We start from the raw sequence: 21,392 nt of genomic DNA, 5'->3' as shown, positions 1-21,392 counted from the left end.
ACTCTTGAATGTAACACTACAGGGAAATTATGTGGGAATAGAGGAGACATGGAGAGAATCCTATTTCTCTCGATCACATATGCAAATTACAAAGAAGGTGGGGATCTTATTCCAATTATGAGAATAGGAAACTTTTTTTCTTGGCTGTGGGGGATGATTGAAAAACAAGTCAAAATAGGTATAGTGTTTATTATAAAGCCACAAGAGTGGCTGCATACTATAGCCAGCATGGATTTTTCGCATTCCGCAATGTTAAATTGAAAATACCCAGAGCTTGGAAAAGTTACTTTTTTGAACTACAACTCCCATCAGCCCCAGACAGCATGGCCACTGGATTCGGCTGTTGGGAGCTGTAGTTGAAAAAAGTAACTTTTCCAAGCTCTGAAAATACCCCTATGCCATTCTGATGCTTCCCATAAGCTCATTTCAAAACAAAACCTTACAAACCTATAGTCTTGAACTCAGAAATGCTTGCTTAACAACCTTCTATGTTTTCATGGTGATACACAAAACAGTCAGAGAGAATCGAGAGTCCAAAGTGTAAAACAAGAGGGGGGGAAATCCAGACCGCTGTTGGACTTTTTTGTCAGTGGTCTCATAATTTGTTGAAATTAATTAAAAAACAGCTATGTTCACAGAGTACCTGTAATCCTATTACTGACCTTGCCCCATACTCTTGTTATAAACAATATGCCCTAGTCCCTTTTAGGGTCCTAGTGGCTGAGGATTCGCTCCCAAATACTCACCCAATAGAGTTCAAGAACAAACGAAACAAGATGGAGGATAGAGTATATTTATTTCTAACACGTGCACGTGGAGAAGGGCCAAGCCAGTTCTGACAAACTCTGCTGTGCTGGCCTTTTTATAAGCTTTATTTTACTAATTATTCATGCATCAATTTCATCACATCTACATCATAACTACATCATTAATCCATGCCCATTTCCTCCTGGTAACCATATTAGGAGATTGTTTTTCACACTTGTTATGTTCATATTGACCTTGTACATGTGCAACATAGTTTGCAACATAGTCTGATACTTTCTTCGACACAGGTGCATTTGCAACTATAAGCCTGTGAGAATACAGTTATCTATTCTGCAAACACAGCTTTTAACAAACAATGATTCTACAATTCAGCAAATTAGCATTTCTCTTTACACACACACAAGTAACTTAACTGTCAGCAAATTATCACACAAGCAAGTGGATTGTCAGTTTACTGTGTTACAATTCCAAACAGGCCTAGCACTTTTTACTTTAATCATTCAAAGCTAATTAAACAAAATATATTATTAACTGTTAATTCAAATAAGTAAAGTTCAGTATCAGTGTCACACTCTGACCTTCATCTTCTACAGTTTAAAAGTTGAAAAAATGCCTGGCTGATTTTTAATTAATTTAAGAAATCTAACATTGAAGTCTATTATGGCATTGAGCATGCTCAGTAAGAACCATCAGTGTTCTAATTGCCAGACTCACAGATGTTTGGCTTTGCTAATTAGGGACCACACCTACACCAGACATTTATTCTATGGTAAGCAGTCATGGCTTCCCCCAAAGAACCATGGGAAGTGTAGTTTGTGAAGGGGGCTGAGAGTTGTTTGGAGACTCCTATTCCCCTGACTGTCGAGCCCCAGCTCTCTCAGGAGGATCAAGGAGAGGGGCTGGATGAGCATCAGTGCTGGCTGCTAGAGCAAGGTGAAGGATCAGAGGGTGTGTTTGACACTGTGCCAGTTGAGACTTTCAAGGACGAGGTGGGAGGGTGTATGTATGACACTGTGCCAGTTCCCACGGACAGTTCTCCCGCCGAAGAAGACTGCACTCAGCTTCCAGACACCCCCATAGAGCCGTTGAGGGATGTTTTGGCTCACACACCAACTCCACCCCCATTGAGCTCCCCCCTTGGTGCTTCCCAACCTCCTGAAGCCGAGTCAGCACCTATTGAGGCTGTGTTGTCAGATGAGCCAGTGGAGGCACGCCCCCTTTCACCCCGTGCCAGATGCCAGGAGAAGCACTTCGGTCAGAGAGAGGTTCTTCGGAGGAGTCAGAGATTACGGGTGAAGACCTTTCCTACTTAAGCCTGCTCCCCCCCTGACAGGGGTGCTGACTCAACTTCCTTCACATGCTGCAGAGTTTACTTAGGGAGCCTAGTTAGGGATTGCAGTGAGCTAGCATAGAGTGCCTATGAAACGTATTGCCTTCGATGTTACTTTAATAAAACAGGAATTGATTTCATCCTCGTCTCCGTCTCGTGAGTCTCGCTCTGGGCAGGACACTCACAGAGCTCCAGGGGCCAGAGTTGTTTAACAGTCAGCCCCTCATCTGGGGATTGTAGCTCTGTGAGGGGAATAGGGCCTCTCCTAGCAGCTCTCAGAAACCTTCACAAACTATACTTCCCAGGATTCTTTGGGGGAAGCCATGACTGTCTAAAGTGAAATAAAGGCCTGGTGTGTATGAGGCCAGGGCCAGCTTTGGTTTAAATTTAGGTGAGAGCCTACATGTGTCTGCTGTAGAATAAAAAGGTGGGGAATATCCTGAAAAAGAATGCTACTGTTCACAATGTTTTCCTTTTGGAAAGGAAAGGGGTTTCCCCTCTCCCCAGTGCCCATCCACCCAATCTCCTCCCCTTCTCTTCCCCTTCCCCTCCTCCTCCCCTCCCTGCCACTTCCCCAGGTCAGTTCCACCTTTCTTAAGCACAATTGTACAGGAATATATCACACTGAACTCCAAAAGCATGCAAATGATCAAACTTGCAGTTGCCTCCTCCTCCCTCCTATCCCCTCCCTTTTGCCCCTTCCCTCCCCTTCGTTCGCCCTCCCTATCTCCTTCCTTCCAATCCTGTCCCCCCTCCTTCCCCTCCCTCTTTCCCTCTCATGTCCCCTCCTCCTCCTCCTCCATGGTCAATTTTACCTATCCTAAACATGATTGCATGGGAATAAATCCCATTGAACTTAATAAGCATGCAAATGATCAGAACTGTGTTTCCCCTTGCCCTCTCTCCTCTCCTTCCCCCTCTCTCCTTCCCCTCTTCTCTCCCTTCCTCCTCCCTTGTTCCCCCCTTCCCCTCTTCTTCTTCCTTCCCTGCCCACTTCAGCCCTCCCTCCCCTTAGTCAGTTTCACCTATCCTAAGCATGATTACACTGGAATAAATCCCACTGAACTCAATAAGCATGCAAATGATCAAACATGCCCTCCTGCTCCCCTCCCCCTCCCACCTGCTCCCATCCCCCTTCTTCCCTCTGCCCTTCCTCCTCCCCTCCATCCTCCTCCCCTCCATCCTCCTCCCCTCCCCCTCCTCCGTGGTCAGTTTCACCTATCTTAAGCATGATTGTAAATCCCACCGAACTTAAATAAGCATACAAATGATCAATCCATTCTCAGCAAACTTGCACAGGATCCCATTTCTTACCTCCCGGATTAAAAAGCAGAGAAATTCACTAATAGGCAAAAAAAAAAAAAAACCCTTGCAGTTTAAGAACATATCTATAGCCCACAGATATTTCTATCAAACTTTAAAAAGCAGGGAAATTGGGCAGCTATAGTGAATGCACCAGGGGAGCAGGAAACCTGATGTCTCTGACATATTGTATTGCCCTACAGATTTGTAAAAATGTGAACACAATTTGGGTTTGTTTTTCACAGTCCAATCCACTTCCTGTGTAGCTTGGAAGAATTTGGTAACATGTGTCTCTGAGCATATGGTGAGTGGTGGCAACACCTGCAATCAGCCCAAATAACAGAAACAAGACGTGCTGTGCTGATCTTGTTTTAGCAGGGAGGAATATTAAGACAGTTGATAGAGTTCAGATAGTCACTTTAAATATGTTTGATTTACTCTGCAATTTTAGTGAAGTTTTCCCATAGTAAATCATATTCTTTTGCTTCTGTTTCTGTGAATATGTGAAGTACAGCAACATTTTGCAAAATGTACACTAAAAAAACTCCAAAAACAATTGTGGAATAATAGCACTGACAGTTCTCTAGAATAGCCTCCAATGGACATGAGGAATCTCAGTTTGCACAAGATAAAACAGTGAAAGGTGAAATATATTCTAGCAAAATTCTAGGTGTGCTCTATGTTTCTAATTGACCATGCCCACCTTTCCTTTAGTGAAGTGGTTTAACATAGCAGACTGAAAACATGCATCTTGGGCAGGCCAAGTTTGTTTTTTCCAACAGCTAGAGTCATTGCTGAAGTAGCAACATATTGTAATCAGTCTGATTTTACATCAAACTGCAGTTTCAGATTCAACTGTTAATGTACCTGAAATAGAAATAGAGCATAACCTCCAGTTTGAAACACAAAAGGCAGTCTTCACCGTCATATGACATTGACAAATACAAAGGGTTTGAAAATAATTAAAATAAATTTGACATAGATTTCTACGATGAATGAGAGAAATATAATTTTCTGGGTTAGATTCTCTGTAGAAACAGTAGTAACACAGGAAAGAAGCAAAGTAAGAAGAACACCAACAACATAAAAAATGTAATTCTCCATCTTTGGAGATGGCAGGTGTTGCCTCCACTCACCATATGCTCAGAGGCACATGTTCCAAGCTACACAGGAAGTGGATTGGACTGTGAAAGATCAACTCAAATTGTGTTTGTATTTTTACAACTTTGTAGGGCAATCCGATATCTCAGAGAAGAGGTCAGGTCTCCTGCTCCCCGGGTGCATTCACTATAGCTGCCCAATTCCCCTGTTTTTCAAAGTTTAATAGAAATATCTGTTGGGTATTGGTATGTTCTTAAACTGCAAGGGTTTTTTTGGCCTATTGGTGAAATGTCGATCAACATATTCCTATTCCTGTCTACTTTACTGTGCCAATTATTACATTCTCTGACACTTCTAAGGGTCACCACAAAATCACTCCATCTATACTTCCTTTGCTGTTCTTCAGCAGTACATCTACCCAAGCTGGTACTGGGAAGAAAGTCTCATTTACTGGAGGGAAAGTTCTGCTTCCTTCAAAAAGATTATCCTAGAGAAATGTCTAGGAGGTATGTGCATGTATGCACACATGCACACACATACTTTTAAAGTTGGAAATATTTTCTCCACATCCTCCTGGTTATATGGATAGAAGGACAGGTCCTTGCTCTGAGCAGCTTTCAATCTATAATTCAAGACAGGGAAGGCAACAGAGAAAGTGGGGAAATGGAGGCGGGGTAAAGAGGGGAAGAATATGCATCTATTTCAGCTGCACATAAGTTTAGTTACATGGAGAATGGGGACTAAGAGTGTCATGAACCTGGATAATTTTCTGAAATGTTAAAATTAGATGTAACATCATGTAACATCATGGTTCAGTGCAAAGAACTCTGGGAGTGTCATCTTGTTAGAGAAACAGGCCTCGGAAAGGGAAAAATGTTAAGTTTCGATTCCCAGCTGAAGACAGTTAAGGGAGGCCTAAACAGGGGCACCTGGTTATCTGTGCTAATCAGTCAGAGCCTGGCACTCAAGGCCATTCGAGTCTGAGAAGATTGAAACCCTGTTGGGAGGGGGGCCTGGAAGGCGTGAAAAGGAGGAGAAACATCTAGAAAGGGATTACATCAGAAAACTTCTGATTGGTTAATTAATCTTGGACCGTTGGGTTTCTTTCCCTTAAGTATAGGGCTTGAGACCCATAGCCTTTGTTCCCTTAGGAAAGTTCTGAAAGGTTCTTTCTGACTGGTGCCTATGGGAGGTTACCTAAGCAGCGTTCCATTGCTTGTAACTGATGCTATTCTCTCTGAGGAGAGACGAAACTTCAACCAGCTACCTCCTATGTAAGTAGTTAGGTTAGCTAGGTTGTTATTTTCTTGTTGTGTGAATGAATTCTCTTAGGTGTACCTAAACCCTTGTTTGGGTGTATGGTTTTGAATAATTGTTTGCTGCTATATTTTAACGTGCACTTATATTTTTTTGAATAAAGCTACTTCTATTTAACCTGGTGTGTTCATTGAAGGTAAGGGTGGTTCTGAATTCAGCATCTTGACCATTCAGCTACACAACTACCAAAAAGGGAAAAGGAGTTAAGCCTAATTCTGTTTTGTGGGGTTTTACCAGAGGTTTCTTGACAAGGAGTGTAAATTTGGCTCTTGTCTTATAGGACCTTGGTTTACCTATTTTCTGGGCTCAGAGTTCCCCTAGCTCTGAGTGGAACCAGTGACAGGGGTGGTGGCAGCCTACTTTCTACCTTACAAAGGTGGTGTTAGTTTACATAGCTTTGGTAAGGAAGAATTTAGTATTTGGGGATTCCAGAACAATTACCCTAAGGGTGGGAATTGGGTCTGAAGCATGATTCTCACGCCTTGAGGGGCAGGGGAGCATGACAAAGAGGTTATGCCAAAGGCTTCATGGATTTTGAAGGTAATGAAAGAAGTGGCATCATGCAGGTAGCCCAGGCATCAGGGTGGCGACGGATAAAGGGCAGAATGGTTTGCTGGAACTTCTGAGGGTGGTGGGCTTAAGCAAGTGATTGTCTCAGATAGTGGTGTGCCAGGATGTAAGAGCAGAAAGATGAAGTAGGACGAGGCCAAGGACGAGGACTCTGTGTTCGATCCAGTAGCAGGAGAAGTCAGTACAAGGCTTGAAGGAGATGCACAATGTGGTCAAAGCAATAAGAGAAGGGAATGAAGGAACCCTGCATCAATCAACCCAGTCTGTTAGATCTGAAGATGAGACACTTCTCATGGTTCCACTGCTGAGGGAGCTACATTGGGTGGTGACATGGAAGAGGGCCTTCTCTATAGTGGTACCCCAGCTATGGAATGCCCTACCTTGGAAAGTGGGACTGGCACTGCCCCACTGATATTTTGTTGCCAGGTAAAGACCCACCTGTTTTCTTGGATCCTTTCAGGATGTATTTCGTTGTGTTGCTGCGAGGAGTCATTTTGGCTCCATGGGATGTTTTATGGTTGATTTTAGAGATATATTTACCTGCTCTGTCCATTCTGATGGATTGTCTTTATTTTAACTGAACCCTGAGATTATAAAATGAAAGGTGAGATAAAACTAAACTAAATAAAATAAATGATTCTGACAGCATTGCTATAGATAGAGGAGAGGGTGCCAAGGCGTGACAATGAAAGATCAGGGAAGATTGGAGCAGTCAGAGCAAGAGATGGCCAAGGTATGAGCCAGCATTAACCAGTTTCTGTCAACACAACCCTCTTTAAACCTTTATCAATGGCTTAAATCAATCAAGCTGCTGTCGTTCACACTGTTATTTCTTACAAGCCAATCCTATTCCACGCTGTTTGCTTTGCAGCCACACCATGAGCAAAGGCAATAGCTCCATGACACCCTGGACAACGTAAGTTGGCCACAGCAGGTAGTTCTTAAGAACATCAGAAGAGCCTGCTGGATCAGGCAATGGCCCATCTAGTCAAGCATCCTGTTTTCACAGTAGCCAACTAGCTGCCTATGGGAAGCCTGCAAGTAAGACTTGAGTGCAAGAGCAGTTTCCAGCAACTAGTATTTGGAAGCATATTTCTTCTGACTATGGAGGCAGAGCACAGCCATCATGGCTAGTAGACACCAATAGCCTATTTCTCCTTCTGCTTGCCTCTAAAGGCAAGAGGAATTTCTTTACCACATCTCCTTGTTTCTGCCTCGCTTATACGTGGAAGGAGTTGTGGCCATCTTGGAGGGCCTTAGGGTGAAGGTTGTGACAGTAACCCTGCTCCATCTACTGTCCTAAAAACCTTCTTGCAAGCTCTGTCATCTAAGCTGAAGCAGCTGCAGCATTAGAGGAACACAGGGAGGTGCCTAACACTGAGTCAGACCATGCTACTGAGGTATGATCCTTGCCATTGGCTGCTGCTGCTGCCTTATCACAGAGGAGAGGCTACAGTTCCTAATTTTGGAACAGGTGGGGAGTTGAGGCTATAGACGGAAGCCAAATCCATTTCTCTATGTAGCTTCTTTGTGTGAATAGGATTGGAATTTTAAGCAAATATAGGACTTTATAGGCACTTCCTGCTTTTGAGCAAAGTGGTGTTTTTATCTTTTATTTTCAGGTGTTCTTTTAATATTTAGTAATGGGTATTATTTTAGGGGCTATTTTCCCTAGGCCAGTGTTTCCCAACTAGTGGGCCACCAGATGTTGTTGGACCACAATTCCCATCTTTCCTGACCATTGGCAATGCTGGCTGAGGCTGATGGGAGTTGTGGTCCAACAACATCTGGTGGCCCACTAGTTTGGAAAGGCTGCCCTAGGCCATGTCCCCTCTCTCCAGACCACACTGCTCACGGGCCTCCTCTGTGCCCTCCCTGAGTGCTTTTGCCTGGCTGGAATATGTCCTTGAACAGTGATAATGCCTCTTGCTTGCTTGAATGGAGGATAGAGATGTTAGGATTTATGGATTATAATGGCAGTCTGCAGAATTATGACATGCACTAAACGCTAAGCAATAGGTACACTGTAACTTGGTAAAAAATCACACTGTGACTCTGGTATAGGAAAAACGACAAAAGCTAAGTTTATTGTAGGGAGCTCACTGTAGATAGACTTACAACTGACTAGCTAGATAGGAGATTCTGCAGAAGCCATGTCTGCTACATCTATACATAGTAAACATGTTTCCTTTACAGGTAGCCATGCTGGCAAAGACAAAGGAAGACAGTTTGGAGCAGGCGCAGGAAAAGAGGTCGGTTTCCCCTAAGAATATCAGTTTACAGGCTTATCCACATGGGTGCATAACTTGATTTTTACCTGTTTTTCTGTTTGTACCCTCCAGAGTAAGGGCTCAATGCCAGCTGCAAACATGGTGTTTTCTATTCACACTTGAGGGGAAGCATCAATCATGCAGTTTCCTAAAGACCACACCTCTAATTTAACATTTCCACTCCCTCTGGTTACCTGGCAACCTAGCATGCTCAGTTTGTTCTACCAAAAGTTTCATTTTTTAAAAAAAACAACCCGGAAATGCAATTATTTGTATTTTCACTGGTACAATACAGCTGAAATACAAATCTTTGTTTAAGCAGTGTTATGCTTTTGTGCACAAGTTAGGGGGGAAAATAAAATAAAGGCACCATTTGTAGCAACATAAAAAAAGGCTTGCAGAACGGGAGAGAGAAGTGGAATTTTCTCTTCAACCTACAGGAAATATAATGAATGAAGGGAGGAGAAGAGAGTGGGCATGGAGAGGGGGACAATTGACACACCTACCTAAAAGCATCAGAACAAAGCATCTGCAAGTCCTAGAGGTAGGGAGTGAAGACATTTTTTCATTTCCTTTTTGTATTATCAGAGGATTGGGTTAGTACGGATTTACAGGGGGAAAACTGTGTGATAGCTTCTGTTTGCCAGTAACATCATGTGAACCATGAGAATTAAAAGGGTATGCAAGTAGCAGCAGACACAAAGTAAACCCCTGTGTAGATGAGTCCTATGCCTGAGAAGAAAGGCCAGCTTAGGTTAGAGGGGACAGGACAATCTAGGAATCTAGGGAGACTTCTTTCTATCTATCCACTCCTCATGCAGCATGCAATACCCTCCCAGATTTCAAGCTGAGTTGCACTGTCACATTTCTAACAGGAGACAGGTGTGTGTAGAAACCTTTAACTCTTCGTGGCTGGAATGTACCCTACTGTACAAAAGTAAGAGTCATAGTTGTTGTACTGCCCCCTTTTGCCTCTGGCCCCACCCACCACAGGCATGTGGTCTCTAGAAGGCTGCTGACAAGGGAATGTGGCTGTTGGCCTGAAAGGTGCTATAAAACGTTTGAGCAAATTTGTGGATGTCATTGATTCTGGTATACTGTGTCAAGAACAGCCAGTGTGGTGAAGTGGTTAGATTGTTGGACTATGACCTGGGAGACCAGAATTCAAACCCCCATTCAGTCATAAAGCTGAATGGGTGACCTTGAGCAAGTCCATAGCTTGGAAAAGTTACTTTTTTAAACTACAACTCCCATCAGTCCCAGCCAGCATGGCCACTGGATTGGGCTGATGGGAGTTGTAGTTCAAAAAAGTAACTTTTCCAAGCTCTGACCCTACCAACCCAACCTCACAGGGTTGTTGTGAGGATAAAATGGAGAGGGGGAGAAACATGTACACCACCTTGAGCTCCTTGGAGGAAAGGTGGGATATAAATGCAATAATGAAATAAATGTTAAGTACTGCAATTAATTTTAGTACAGAAACATGTTACCAAAAAAGTGCTGCACAAAAAGATTATTGTACTGTGCCCACCCTCTTTAACCACCCCCACTCCTCACACCTTTTTGCTTGTAATTTTTCTGTCTTCTAGTGTATGGGTATCAACTGCAATGCTGAGCAAGAAGATTCAATAAAATGTCACACTTTGTTAATTAAACACCAAAGAGAAAATATATAATTAGGTATGTTCTCTTCCTTGGCTAATTACGAATGATCCAGGATGCAAAATAATGATTTTAAACAACTGATGAACAGGGATGGGATTAATTTAGTTCAAATAGCAACCCATGTGTCAGCCTTTCACAGTAAGTGAAATATTCAAGCCAGGCTGACTTGACTTTGTCTGGTTTGACATTTCTCATGTTGACAGTGCAAGGGCTCTGTAGCTTTTATTTCTTAAATAACAGTTAAAAAGAAGCAGGGTTACTTGAAGTGGAGTGTTCCATGAAGAATCTCTAGCATGTTGTATTTGTGCTTGCTTTCACATCTCAGCAACAACATAATGATGCAGAATTACCATGGCCACGGCCATGGCATGCACCAGTGTATGGGGCAGGAGAAGAGATCACAGCCACTTTGCTGCTCCCCAGGTTGTTCTGCTGCTGTGTTGCACTAAGCCACAGCTTAGTGTGTTTTCTGAATACGGGCTTGTAGTTAGTCCTTCCAGTCTAACCATGAGCTGAAAGCAAGGCTTGGCCTATGGCTTATGGCTCGTAGTTTGTCCTGGAGGGCTGAACCACTAGCCTGGATCCAGAAGTCATGCTAAGCCAAACCGTGGCTGAGAGCAACAGCAGAAAGACTGGGGAGGAGCAAAGTGGCCACAATAGCCTCTCCCGGAACCTGAATGCTTAAAGTTATGTGTTTTTGCTGAGATATTAAGCATACCTAACTTATTTATTAACCATAATCAGGCAATGCCACCATTATATACTGAAAAGGTTTAAACCAGAAAGGAAATAACCAACAGGTGCATCTTCTAATTTCTCTTTGGCTCCGCTTTGATGTATATTGATCAATTACCTTTGCAAATGTAGCCTAATTATTCAGAGTCACACAGGCCTACCTGAATGTTAAGACTGATTTTCTTTACTGACAAAATGTCTACAGATCACCAGGAGGTGCAACAACAACAAAAAATCTATTGTTCTACTGTGTTCCAATCCTGTTAAATCAACTCGCTGTTCGTGATAAATTAAGTCTGCACTGCAGGTCAGTGAATTTCTATTAACTGCTTATTATGGGAGAAAGTAAACCAGCACCGTCAAGAACTTTACACATCAACCAAAGCCAGCTGTCACTCTGTTTAACTTTTACAATAAATGTCCCTCAGACTCTCACATATGAGGCAAGAAACACTATTTGGCATTTAAACTTTTAGTTGCCAGCACACATTAAAACAAAGGATTGACTACCCCTTCTGACATAAAAGGTCAGATATTGCTAAGGTGTATATGTGTGTGTGTGTGTGTTTTAAAGTGATATTCAGTTGGTTTACAAACTAATTGCTTTAAAGTATAAATTCCTCAGTTGTACATTTTATATAATGAACAGCCTTCTAAGATAAGAAGAAAGTGGCATTGCAAATTGCAGCTACTCTTTTGATTCATTTCTCCTTCGTGTTAAAGTCCTAGCCGCTTCTGCAGTTATATACACAATAATGAAATGTAAGAATAATGAAAATTCTATAGAAAAAACAAAATAATTAGGTTATCCCTTCCGACAAGGCTTTGTCTTCTCTTTCAAGTATGGGGAATGAAAATAATGTAAAAAATGATACAACTGAGCCAGTGATGTTCAGTAGAACAAAAAGCTATGTAATCCTATATATGTCAACTCAAGTAAGATCCAGTGAGTTCAATAGACCTTACTCCCAGGTAACATAGGAGTGCAACCTGAATATACGTTACTGATGATAGATGCTCCTCAGATGGAACATTACCAAAGGAAGCCTGAGATTCTATGAAAATAAAAACACACATTTTTATCCAATGTTTTGACCATTATTTGAATTCCCCTGTCAAGTTATACAATGTATATAAATAATCAGACACAACTTCAGATTCACTCCTGGGTACTATTTGTGGATAAATTTGGTGTCAATCCAAATATTATTTTTAATACAGGTGTGCTTGAACTTGAATATGGGACGAGGACAGATGTTCTAAGCCGGCAGTACTATGCACCCTTTACCTGGGAATAAACTGTACTGGACACAGTGAGGCTCCTGGGCAGCACCACAGTGAGGCTCTCTGGTGGCAACCACCTGACAATCAAGAGGGAAGGGACAGTCTACACTTTCTGGTAGCCACTGGCAACAGTGTAGACAGGGACTGTCTCAGTCAATGCAATGCAATATGTGGTCACTGACTGGCTAGCAGCTTCCAGTATGAATGTGGGCTGCTAGCCAATCAGCAACAGACTGCAAGCTTATCGGTAACTGTCAGCCACTATTGCGGGGCATCAATATCCACCCTCATCAGTAATCTCCATTCCTGCCTCCTCATGGCTACTGATATGGATAAATTCCGCTCCCCGCCCCTTGATTACACTACTGTGATGGCTAGCAGTTCCAACCCATGAACTAGCTCATCAGTGATAACTGCTTGCTTCTGAGTAAATGCACCTTGGATCAAGCTGTTAAATGTGATTTGAGTAGACCTTCTGTCCCGCAAAAACAAATGCCTCAAAATGGGAATCTATGTCTATCTTCACCTTTAGTTAGGGACCCACATATTTTGCAGTATCAGTTGACCTCTCAAAGAACAAATGCTTGTGTGTACGTGTGCGTGCGTGCATGCGTGTGCATTCTGATGTACTGAATCTGATTGAAACAGTGGGTTCTGGCTGTCACATTTAATCAGACTTCTGTAGATTACTGAATATGGGTAGAATCTATATTATTAGTATTTCCAGAATATTATTGTATCTGCATTCTGATGTTAAAGTTTGCCCATTATTTCATCAAAAATACATATGGATTTTCTTTCCTTTTTTTTTAATGGGAAAAGCATTTCTTTTATTTTGTAATGTAACTCCCCTGCTTACACAGTATCTGATTTCTCTCACTGCTGACCATGGGGCATGATGAGCCTGCTGTGTCAAAGACAAGATTTTGGTGGCCTATAAAAAAGTGAAAGCAGATAGATTAGCAAAGGAAGGTGAGCCAGTTCAGCTCAGTAATAATAGATGAAGAAAGAGAGCCCATCATCTCTGTCCCCTCTAAAAGTCTTTTTTGCCTTAAGAATGCCAGGATTTGGGTAATAAAATCATAGAATAGTAGAATTGGAAGAGGCCTATAAGGCCATTGAGTCCAACCCCTTGCTCAGAGCAGGAATCAAAATTAAAGCATACCCAACAAGTGGCTGCCCAGCTGCCTCTTGAACGCCTCCAGGGTTGGAGAGCTCACCACCTCTCTAGATGATTGGTTCCACTGTCATACCGCTCTAACAGTTAGGACGTTTTTCCTGATGTTCAGTTGAAATCTGGCTTCCTGTAACTTGAGCTCATTATTCTGTGTCCTGTGTTCTGGGACAATCAAGAAGAGATCCTGGTCCTCCTCTGTGTGGCAACCTTTCAGGTACTTGAAGAGTGCTATCATATTTCCCCTCAGTCTTCTCCAGGCTAACCATGCCCAGTTCTTTCAGTCTTTCCTCATAGGGCTTTGTTTCTAGTCCCCTCATAATCCTTGTTGCCCTCCTCTGAACCTGTTTCAGTTTGTTTCAATCCGTTTTACAGTGCGGTGTCCAGAATTGGATTCAGTACTCAAGATGAGGCCTAACCAGTGCTGAATAGAGGGGAACTAATACTTCATGCTGTTTGGAGACTATACTTCTGTGAATGCAGCCTAAAATAACATTTGCTTCTTTGCAGTCACATCACACTGTTGGCTCACATTCAGCTTGTGATCAACAACAATCCTTCTTGCATGTAGTATTACTGAGCCGAGTATCCCTCATCTTATAACTATGCATTTGGTATCTTTTTCCTAGCTGTAGAATTTTGCACTTATCCCTGTTAAATTTCATTCTGTTGTTTTCATCCCAGTACTCCAGCCTATTCAGATCCCTTTGAATTTTGTTTCTGTCTTCAAGGTATTAACTATCCCTCCCAATTTTGTATCATCTGCAAATTTGATAAACATTCCCTGCACCTCCTCATCCAAGTCATTAATAAAAATGTTGAAGAGCACTAGGCCCAGGACTGAGCCCTATGGTACCCAACTTGTTACCTCCCCCCAGTTTGAGGAAGGAATAATTGATAAGCACTCTTTTAGTATGATTCTGTAGCCAACTGTGGATCCACCTGATTTTTGTTCCATCCAGCCCACATTTAGCTAGCTTGCTAATCAGAATATCATGGAGCACTTTGTCAAAATCTTTGCTGAAGTCAAGATATATTCTGTTCACAGCATTCCCACAGTCTACCAGGGAGGTTACCTGACCAAAAAATGAGATAAGGTTAGTCTGGCAGGATTTGTTCTTGATAAATCTATTTTGACTTCTAGCAATTGCTGCATTGTTTTCAAGGTGCTTACAGATAGACCGATTTATAATCTGCTCCAGAATTTTCCCAGCGATTGATGTCAGGCTGACTGGTCTGTTTTTCCCAGGTTCCTCCTTTTTGCCCTTCTTGAAGACAGGGACAACATTAGCCCTCCTCCAGTCATCTGGCACTTCACCCATCCTCCATGATTTCTGACAGATAATAGACAGCGGTTCTAAGAGTTCTTCAGCCAGTTCCTTCAATAGTGTAAGATGCAGTTCATCAGGCCCTGGACATATGAACTCAGTCAAAGTGATTAGGTTTTCCTTGACCATTTGTCTATCAATCTCAATCTGCAATCCTGCTCCTTCAACTTCACGTTTCCCAGGGCAGTCATAGACCTTTTTTTTGGAGAAGATGGAGCCAAAGTAGGAATTGAGCACTGCTGCCTTTTATTTGTTATCTGTTACCATGTTGCCATCCTCCTTGAGTAGCTGTACCTCCATTTCTTTTCTGTGTCCTTTACTATGGATGTACCTGAAGAAAGCCTTTTTGTTGCATTTGACATCTCTCACTAAACACAGCTCATTCTCAGCTTTAGCCTTTCTGATGCCATCACTGAAATTCCATGCTACCTGGCTGTACTCTTCCTTTATGGTCTGGCCTTCTTTCCACTTCCTGTATGTATCCTTTTTTTTCCAGGTCATATCTAAGCTTTCTGTGAAGCCACATTGGCTTCTTCTGCTGTCTTCCACCTTTTTTCCTTGATGAAATTGTTTTATTTATTTATTATTTAATTTGTTTCCCACCCTTCCTTCCAGCAGGAGCCCAGGGTGGGAAACAAAGAGCTACAAACACATTAAAACATAATAAAAACAGATCTTAAAATACATTCGAACAAAACAGCGTTAAAAACATTTAAAAAAACAACTTTAAAAAAGGGTTAAAATATTATTTAAAAACATATTAAGCAATTCTAACACAGATGTAGACTGGGATAGGTCTCAACCTAAAAGTCTTGTTGAAAGAGGAAAGTCTTCAAAAGGTGCCGAAAAGCTAGCAGAGATGGCGCCTGCCTAATATTCAAAGGGAGGGAATTCCACAGGGTAGGTGCCGCCACACTAAAGGTCCATTTCCCATATTGTGTAGAACGAACCTCCTGATAAGATGGTATCTGCAGGACGCCCTCACCTGCAGAGCGCAGTGATTGACTGGGTATATAAGGGGTAAGACGGTCTTTCAGGTATCCTAGTCCCGAGCTGTATAGGGCTTTGTACACCAAAACTAGAACCTTGAACTTGGCCCAGTAGCAAATGGGCAGCCATTGCATTTGTAGAATTTTCTTTTTTAGAAACTCCCACCCATCTTGGAGTCCTTTTCTCTTTAGGGTTGCTTGCTACAGAACCTTACTTACCATTGTTCTGAGTTTATTAAAATTGGCTTTCCTGAAGTCCAGGGTACACATATGGCTACTCAGCTTTTGCTTCCTTTAAAATCAAGAACTCAAGTATAGCATGGTCACTTTCCCCCAGAGTTCCCTTAACTGAACTTCATCCACCAAGTCATCTCTATTGGTTAGAATCAAGTCAAGGATAGCTGATCCTCTAGTTCCTTCCTCTGCTTTCTATAGGAGAAAGTTATCTCCAAGTCTTCTTGGAGGAGCTGTGTTTGGCAGAATTTGTCTCCCAACAGAGATTGGGGTAATTGAAGTCCCCATTACTACTACATCATGCTTTCTTGAAACATTGACAATTTGCTTTTCAAAAGTTTCATCCTTGTATTTTCCTTGATTGAGTGGTCAGTGGTAGACTCCAACTACCATGTTCCTTTTATTCCTCGCCCTATTTATTTTAATCCAGATACTCTAGGTGGAACTACCAAGCTCATCCTCCTGTATTTCTGTGCAGGAATATATATTTTTAACATATAGTGCAACTCCACCTCCCTTTCTATTCCTTCTGTTCTTTTTGAACAAATTATATCCTTAATTGCTGTATTCCAGTCATGAGTGTCATCCCACCAAGTTTCAGTTATATCTATCAAGTCGTATTTACTCTCCTGTGTTAAGATTTCAGGTTCATCCTGTTTGTTTCCCATAATCTGGGCATTAGTGTACAGACATTGAAAACCATGAGATTTACAGCCTGGCTTCCTTCCTACATTTTTATTAAGACTATTACTGGGCCGCATTAGAGCCATTCCTTTAGTTCCTCGTACTGTGCACAAGCCTTTGTTAGTTGTTACTGCCAAGTTTACATCTGCCTCCCCCTTAGGATTCAGTTTAAAGCTCGCCTGAATAATTTCTCCATGCTGTGGTCAAACACATTCTTCCTTGTCCATCACTTGCCAGCAGTCCATCTTCCAGGAAGCATAGCCCATGGTTCCAGAATCCAAATCTCTCATGTCAGCACCACCTTCATAGCCAGTCATTCATCCAGAGTATTTTTCTTTCCCTTTCCACTCCTCTTCTAAGTACTGAAAGGATGGACAAGAAAACTATCTGGGCCCCAAAGTCCTTGAGCTTTCTTCCCAGAGCTTCAAAGTCTGATGTGATTTCTTTGTAGCTCCACTTGGCAGTATCGTTCATTCCACATGGATGAGAAGAAAGGGATATCTGTCAGTGGGCTTTATGAGTGATGGCAACCTTTCCGTAACATCTCTAATCCATCCTCCAGGGAGGCAGCATACCTGGTAAGTCCATGGATCTTCCTAGCATACTTGGGTTTCAATCCCACACAGTAGGGAGTCTCCCACCACTACTACTCTTCTCTTCTTCTTGTCGTGGGGCATGGTTTCATTGCCTCTGCTTGACTGAGGCATGACTTCAGCCTCTCGCTTGATATCTTGTGGGGTCTCCTGTAATTCTTCCCTTGCAGATTGTCCTCTAGTCTCATCCTCAAGTACCTAGAAGTGGATCCATAGTTCCACCAGTGAAGAGTGTCTTCTAGCTCTTGTGCTCCTCCCACCATTTTCCATGGAGTTTCCTCCACTTCCTTGTCATTCTCCACAACAGTCTCCTCTTGTGCTTCAACATGCTGTTGTTCTTCCACCTCCTGTACTTCTCTTTGCTGTTCTTGTTCCAGCATTCTATCTAAGAACTCTTCATCTTCTCTTATACTCTTCAGAATGGTCACCTGCCATTCCAGACCCCTCACTTTTTCTTCCAACAGTGCCACCAGCTTGCATTTGTTGCATGTGTATGCCATGTTCAGGGCTGGCCCCAGGCATGCCAGGGCCCTTGGGTACCAGCCTGCCCTGGGCCCCTCCGCTTCCACTCCATGATCCGTGGAACGTAAGCATCTGCAGACCACAACACAGGAGCTTCCGCACCGCCCTCCATCCCCCCACGATCCCCACGCTTCACCTACCTTTCCATTGTTTTTTGCGGGGCGTGCAGGTTTGCTATCAATCAAGATGGCGGCCGAGGTTTCCCTAAGGGGCTGAAGCCTCTGCCGCCATCTTTGTTGATGGCAGCAACATGCGTGTGTAGCACGCATACATGCCATCATCCAAGATGGCGGCAGGGGCTTCAGCCCCTTAAGGAAACCTCAGCTGCCATCTTGATTGATGGCAAATCTGTGTGCCGCAGAAAACACCGGAAAGGTAGGTAAAGCAGGGAATAGCGGGGGGATGGTGGTCTGCGGATGCTTCCGCTGATCGTGGAGGAGAGCAGAGGGCCCTCTGTAGCTCCAGGGGCCCTTGGGCCAGTGCCCCACCTGCCCACCCTTTAGAACCAGCCCTGGCCATGTTGTTCTCAGGCAAGAAAACAAACATTGCACAGACCTTGCAGGTCACCACCACTGGAGTGTCCTTCCTGTTCATAGTCTCTACTGCCTTTTGTTTCTTTCTTTCTACTTATATTGAAATGGCCTGTGCTTTGTCCTGTCCTCCAAGGTAAACAGGAGAGTCCCACTGGTATGAGATACGCCTTACAGGGGATTTTTTTGGGGGGGGGACCTCCCCTTTGACCTCCCCCGCCAAACTCCTCTGCCAAACTCCTGATAGCTCTCCCTGTACACTTGCTCTGTTTGCTCTCTGTCTGAGAGCTGGCTCCCTTGTGTCTCCTCTGACACAGCTCCTTTGGCTCGGCTCAGTTAGGAGCCAGGAAACAGAATGAGAGGTGACAACAAAGTTACATTTTTAAAAAGAAAGAAAATAGAGTGACAACCCGATTGAATGAACTATAAATGTATGTGCAGTTGCTTGAGTGGCAGAACAGTGATGTCATAATCCAATCACCCAATAATGGGATGATTTCAGTTTATTTCCAGGTCTGGTTTTCAGCTAACTGTAAGGGGATTTTTTTTTAATGAAAACTAAAACAGGCAGAGTGGTGTTTTTTTTCTATAGCTATTGACTGAGTAACTGTTGACAATACACTTGCTGCATTCAGACATGGGGTTCATTGTGTTAGTTTTACTGATTATAATGGTAGTATTTCTGTCCAATTTCTAACATTCCTTTCACACTACGGTAGCTCTTGCATCATGGAACTGTGGCTTTTTGACTGATATACTGCTATGTTGTGCTAAATTTCATTCACACCAGTCTGTGTGGTGTGACACAATGGTGAATGTCACTGGACATATCGCTACTTCACCACACTTTCTGCACATCCACACGTTTGTTCCCGCACGATTCTCTCATGAAAATGGTAGGAAAGAACTGTATGCCAGTATACCACCCCAGATCTCGTCACTTCACTTCCACCGTTTTCTGGCTTAATGAGGTTGTAAATGGATTTTTTTCTGGAAGCAAATAACATGGAAATGAGCACTAAACTTCCACTATATTCTGCTAGATTTCCAGAAGTGGCTTTTACATCGTGTGAAGGATGAAATAAGATGCGGAAATTATCAGGTGAGGAAATGTTGGAAAAATGGAATAAACTGCTGTCTGAATGAAGCCACTGGATCCTGAAATTCAGGAAAAAATCCAGTTCTTTTACATCTTGATGCATAATAATTTGAATATGCCAGACAAAAGGATTGCGAATACACTTTTGAAAAGAGTTGCAAATATGAATGCTGATGTTTATCTTTACTTCGGTATAACAAAAATAAGGAGGAAAAAACCCTCCCCTGGGTGCAGGAAGAATTTGGGGACTGGGATCTTGGAAAGGACAACAGGAGGGCTAAATTGCTATATAGGAACTGTACATTGACCTCTCTTTGTTCTTAAAGGCTGACATGCTGCAATCTGTTTATAGCAATCTGTTTATAGCCAGGAAGGAGGGAAGATGGCTCATTGACAACCCCTACAGGAGGACAGATTATGTCCTTAGTTATTTGAACACCTGCACTTTGTTGCTGGAAGTTGTTCCATAAAGAGAAGGACAAACAAGGTGATTCCATTTTAACAAATGAACTTGTTTAGAGCTAAACAGTCAGGCAAACCTAATTTGCTAGCTAAGACATTTTGAGCCGTAGGCTAAAAACACTAAGCGAGTTTCAAGGTACTTTCCTTCTGAGAGTAAACCTCAATGCATGCCTTTTAATAATATGTACAGCACATTTCCACTTTCGTTCACAAGAGTGGTTTCTTGATGAAGTACAAAAAGTTCATACCTATAGATCATTATAAGAGAACATACTGAGTTTTAGCACTTGTTTAAGGCCAGCATTTACTAATGGTCCACAACAACCAACATGTTACTTATTTTGAATAGGGTATATGTAATTGGATGTGCTTGTTGTGGGTAATAATATATGTGAGGGCAATGCAACTTGTTTTTCTGTCCAAATAACTTTTCTTTTTGTTCTTGTGGTACTTTTCTTACAACTGGTAGAAATTAGATAAGACTTCCTTTACTTTAAACTTATCTATTTGTCTTTGGAAAAGTAATAAAACCGCATTTCCTTCTTAACTTGGTTTATGAAAGCACAGCTGTCACAATCACCTAGTATTAATAGTAGACTTTAATAAAAGAAGGAAGAGAGATGTTTGCTGGAAGTGAGCAATAGGCCGTGTAATTTGATTGTTACCTTTTTTGTATCTTTAATTTTTGGGTATTTTTTAATGCATAGTAAATTATGCATAACAACTTTGATTGAATGTATATGCAATTATGTTTAAACAATTAACGTGTGGTAAGAGGGTGGGGAGAAAGATGTAAGCTAATCCATATTTAATAGGGAGTCAGTAAATATTTTAAATGAAGCTACACTTGAATTATGTGCCTTTGTTTTCCCCCCATTTCTGCAGCATTATGAAATATTGTTATAATTGCAGATACAGTTTTGTTGCAATATTTTTCATGATAATATTCAGTTCCTGACAATTTTATAATAACCTATTTCCAATTTTTGATGGCATTAAATATATGATGTGAAATTCAAGCAAACTGACACAGAATGTAGTTTTTTAAAAAAAAAACATTTTTATTCCACCCTTTCTTCCAAGGAGCACAGTGTGGCTTACAAGGACCTCCCCCTCCCCTCTATTCTATTCTCACAACAATCTTGTGAGGCATGTTAGGCAGAGAGTGAGTGAGAAAGAGAGAGAAAGAGAGAGAGAGAAAGAGAGAGAGAGAGAGAGAGAGAGAGAGAGAAAGAGAGAGAGAGAAAGAGAGAGAGAGGCTGTTCCTTGGTCACTCAGTGACCTCTATTGCTGAGTGAAGATTTAAACCTGTATCTCTTTTGTTTGAAGTCTGGTACTCTAACAACTCTGACACACTGACTGGCTGTGGATACAAAACCAAAGCAAGCACACCACATTTGTAGAGAAGCAGTGTTATGGGCATAGCAGAGAGCTA

General features: G+C 42.2%; 1 long non-coding RNA gene across 2 annotated transcripts; it reads left to right on the top strand.

The window, feature by feature from the left end:
* Positions 1-5,666: 5,666 nt before the first annotated feature.
* LOC133389941 (uncharacterized) lies at positions 5,667-20,910 on the top strand. 2 transcript variants are annotated; one of them, XR_009764227.1, is made up of 6 exons: positions 5,667-5,775; positions 8,585-8,640; positions 10,248-10,338; positions 11,264-11,365; positions 19,440-19,498; positions 19,822-20,910. It is a non-coding gene; the product is annotated as an uncharacterized LOC133389941 (long non-coding RNA). The 2 variants fall into 2 exon arrangements; XR_009764226.1 differs by having other exon boundaries at positions 19,440-20,910.
* The last annotated feature ends 482 nt before the right edge of the window (positions 20,911-21,392 follow it).

This window comes from Rhineura floridana, chromosome 8, assembly GCF_030035675.1.
Source record: "Rhineura floridana isolate rRhiFlo1 chromosome 8, rRhiFlo1.hap2, whole genome shotgun sequence".
Classification (NCBI taxonomy): Eukaryota; Metazoa; Chordata; class Lepidosauria; order Squamata; family Rhineuridae; genus Rhineura; species Rhineura floridana.
The sequence above is the reverse complement of the archived record's forward strand: the minus strand, read 5'-3'. Positions and strand labels throughout refer to the sequence as shown.